Source organism: Pseudonaja textilis, chromosome 10 (assembly GCF_049901715.1).
Source record: "Pseudonaja textilis isolate UNSWEBS1 chromosome 10, rPseTex1.2, whole genome shotgun sequence".
In the NCBI taxonomy this organism is placed as follows: Eukaryota; Metazoa; Chordata; class Lepidosauria; order Squamata; family Elapidae; genus Pseudonaja; species Pseudonaja textilis.
Genome location: NC_141999.1, coordinates 18,509,610 through 18,514,113, shown reverse-complemented (window position 1 = coordinate 18,514,113; position 4,504 = coordinate 18,509,610).

The window sequence follows — 4,504 nt, the reverse complement described above, 5'->3', positions numbered from 1 at the left end:
TTGGCGGCTTGGGGCGCAGAGTCGATGGACTCGGTTCGTCCGAAAGGATTCAGGAGCCGCGGTCCCTTCGCAGTCTTAGGGAGGGGCTAGGAGAGGAGTGGGGCGGGGCTGGGAGGGAGACAGAGGGTGGCTTGCCTAGCTGGGTAAGGCTTAGGGGTAAGGGGGCTTTCCTTTCCTTTCCTTTGGCCAGGCGCCCACGCTCCCTTCCTGCCTTCGAGCAGCAGGTGTCTCTTTTACTCCGAAGCCGTCTCGGGTGGACTCCGGGTAAAGATTAGGGCTAGGGCTTCTCAGAAACCGGGCTCGCCACCTGGAAGGCAAGCGGGAGTTCCCCCCCCGCGAGTTAGCAAACAAGGCGTGGGTATGCCGGGGGTTGGCGGCGTGGGGTGGGATGTCCGATGGGAAGAGGGCATTGTGGGGATGGGGGAGAGGGAGACGCAAGCGGGCAGTCAGGTTCAGGGGAGGGCAAAAACGAGGAACGTGGTATGACGAAGCGCCTGAGAATTCACAATGGGATATTTTCTCTCCCCCGCCCCCACACACACCCCACACACCCCTTGCACCCTCGGGGACAAAAAGGATCCCTGTTGAATTCCCGCCTGCCATGCAGTTGAGCCGGAGCCATTCGAGACCCAGAGAAGTTCAACACCGCTGGTGAGTTTATAAAGATGCCACTGTCACCTTTGAGATTTCTTTTTTTGGGGGGGGACTGCCATCTGTCAGAAATGGTGTAGGGCAGGGGGTCCCCAAACTTGGCAACTTTAAGACCTGGCTGGAGAACTGGCTGGGAGTTGAAGTCCACAAGTCTTAAAGTTGCCAAGTTTGGGGACCTCTCGGGTAGGGTCTCCTGCTTGGGTGGGTGGGTTGGACTAGATGACCTGTAAGGTCCCTTCCAACTGAGTTAATCTGTACTTTGGCCACCTCATGAGAAGGAAGGAACTCACTGGAGGAGAGCCTGATGCTGGGAATGATTGAGGGCAAAAGAAGAAGGGGACGGCGGAGAAGGAGGTGGCTGGATGGAGTCACCGGAGCAGTCGGTGTGAGCTTAAAGAGAGCCTGGGTAAGGTAAAGGACTGGAGGAACGTTGTCCGCGGGGTCCAGTGGTGGGATTTTTTTTTTATTATTGTTAATATTGTTTTTATTATCCCTGTCAGCTGTTCCTCCTCTCCCTCAGAGTCAATCTCCACCAGGGGCATGACACAGACCTAGGAAAGAGTCAAAGGGAAACTACTTTTGAAATTTTGTTCAGAAAAGTGCAAGAGTTGTCCAGACATTACCATAGTGCCAATGGTGGGATTCAAATGTTTTTACTACCGGTTCTGTGGGCGTGGCTTGGTGGGCGTGGCAGGGGAAGAATACTGCAAAATCCCCATTCCCTCCTCACTCCTGGGAGAAGGTTACTGCAAAATCCCCATTCCCTCCCCACCCCACTAACCTGCTTTCCAGCTCCATTCTCCTGTGCAGGGCAACCAAAGAAGACGCAGCCAATCAGCTGGGATTCAATGGGAGGCAGAGAATAGATGGGGGCGGGGCCAGTCAGAGGTGGGATTTGCCAATTTTCCAAACTACTCAAAATTTCCTCTACTGGTTCTCCAGAACCGGTCAGAACCTGCTGAATACCACCTCTGATGGGGTCGCGATGGATCGGTCACGACTTCGCAACAACAACAACAACAAATTGAGCTTACAGTCCTGACATTCCCTAAGGGGGTCCCACCTTCCCACTTTTGCTGGATCAATCAGACCCCCTTGTTCATCTGTGGAGCCTAGAGCCGATGTCTGTTGAGATGGCTCAGCAACTTATCAACAATCAAACGTCCCTATTGCTTTCCAGAGGCTCTTACACCACAGTTCTTAGAGTTCCCCACTAGGATGGCCAATAATGAATGATGCTGCCTTCATACGGATGCTTTTGGGGTTAAAATGTGCAAAGCCTTATTTACCATTCTGGGATGTCCTTCTGCTCTGCGTGTTTACAAAGCCAAAACTTTGGCTCAAACTCTTTACGGAATTCCCATATGGATACGGGGCTTCAAGGATTGTATTGAAAGAACCCAGGCTGTATATTTTTAAAAAACTTCTGGGTCTTCCTCCTTGTGTTGGTTTTGCTCCGATGTACCTGGAACTGGGCACTCAATCAGTCGAATGTATAGTGTGGATTAACACCTTTACATGGTGGTTTCGGGTGCTCTTTCTGGCAGTTCCTGGTAGCTACCTTTCCCTGGCGTTTGCTGACTCTCATATTTCTCGTTGGGAGAGGGAGCTGATGAAGAAATTACACCTGCTAGGTTTTACGGGGGATGCCCTGGGAGATTATGGCCTTAAGGACGCCCAATTTAGGGTAGTCCAATGGCTTGTGGACATTGACTTGCAATACCTACAATCCCTCTGATCTTCAGCCAATTTAATAATTACGGACTGAGGATGGCTTCCTATTTTTACACTCTAATCATTCCCAAGTATAGAAGAGCTTTCTCCCTAGCTCGCTTTAATGTTCTGCCCTCGGCACTACTGGATGGGCGATTTAAGAGGCTCCCGATTAACGATCGGCTATGCTCCTGTGACAGAGCTGTGGTTGAAACTGTGGAGCATGTCCTTTTAGATTGCTCTATGTATAACACAGGGAGATCTAAGTTACTGTCTCTCCTTGAAACAGACCCTTCTAGACCCAATGTTAGTAATTTGTTCTTGTCTAGGGGATGACTCCTCATATATCACTTCTTTGGTTTCCAAAAAAATTTTTAAGAGCTGTAACCATCAGAAGAGAACGCGGTAATTCCCCTTAGTCCAGTTTTTGGTGACCAATTGTTCATGATTAATTTTCCCATGTTCTTCTTGTGTTGTACTTGTGTTTTGGTCTGTGACCGAAAATAAAGTATTATTATTATTATCATTCTGGGATTTTTTTAAAAAAATGTGTCTGCTCATGCGCCACATGCTGAAAGTTTGCAGCAGCAGAACATCTAATGTCCTCATCCATGTTCGTTTTGTGTGAGAGTTAGTCTCATCTGGCCAGTGAAAAACACCATGACAAAACTGACCATTTCTCAGACCAAGGGACAGATGGCAATTGGTCCTTACTTCACATCTTCACAATGGGTAAGAAGGAGAAAGAGGGCAAAAGAATCTCTCTCTATACAGTATAAAAGCAAAAGACCACTCACGCATCATCACAAAATCTCCAGAACCGTAAAGCCTACAAACTTTGACATATATGTTCCTCTTAGCTTCTAAATGCTCACTAAGAAAGTTTTTTTCCAAATAACCATCAAAGCTAATGTATTTCATATATTATTATTAACACGCTCTGATGCTAAGGAGTTCTACTCCACTTCCCCACCTGAAAAGAAATCTCTTCCAAATGCAAAACACAAGCAGAGGGGAGGAGTTTCAGCTTTAGTTTCACAGCACTAAGCAGCTTTAGTACAGAACAGTTGAGCTAAGCCACGCCCAGGCTCCTTGCTGTTTCCTTCTTGCTCACACAGCTAATACTGTTTCAGTTTCCAAACAGCCCTCAACTCTCTCTCACACACTGACAGAACACTAGCCAGATGAATACTGATGGATGCTGGTAGGCAAAGGCAGAATTTTTTTCCCCTTATTTTCTTCCCCAAAATCTAAGCCTGACCACATAGTTTCGTAGCAAAGTCCGGGTATCAAGCTAGTACCAAATTTGGAAAACAAAGTTTGCTCTTGAAGTAATAATACAGTTGCTAGAATTCCTTCATGATGGCTACCTAGCTTTACTTCCACTAATAATTACAAGTTCTTAGATTCTTGACAGTTTCCTACTTGTAACAGTCCTGCCTGCCAAGCAAAACAGGCCATCCTGGAAAATGAGTTCCATTTTGGATTGGATTCATGAGTTGGACAGCTCATAAATCCAATCCAATAAATGATTATGGATCAGAAGAACATGCGTTGTCCTTGCAGATATTAGTGCATGGAGATGCAGCTTGATATAGACATGGGAAGCTAAGGCTGGCCATCACACCGAATGAGAACTGGCTGGGGAAAAGAGAACCTTTCTGCATGACACGAGGGTTTTTTGTGTTATGCTGTGCTCAGACTCTTAGAAATGGCCCCACCAATTTATAGAATTGTGCTATAGAAATTTACTCCATTCTTAAAAAAAAACAAAAAACACCTATCTGTATTGGCATATGCCGCTGAATCCATCCAGTTAAATAATGGTCGACCCTCATTTTGCTCATCCTAAACTCTCGAGCAAAACATTCCAATAATCAATTTGCTTGATTCTAATGCCCTGATTTCGTGTATTGCATTAACTCCTGTAATAGAATGCTTGTTGGCCCAGTGATGGCTGGAGATTCTGGGAGTTGCTGAGGTACCCCCAAATTGGGGAAGGCAATACTTCTGAAAAATATCACATCTAACATGGATGTTCTTACACTTTCTGAGCTTTTCTCTGACACTCCTCAGAAGCAATAAATACATGATCAACTGCTTCCTGAAGTTGATCCTTGATGCATTATGGGCAATCAAT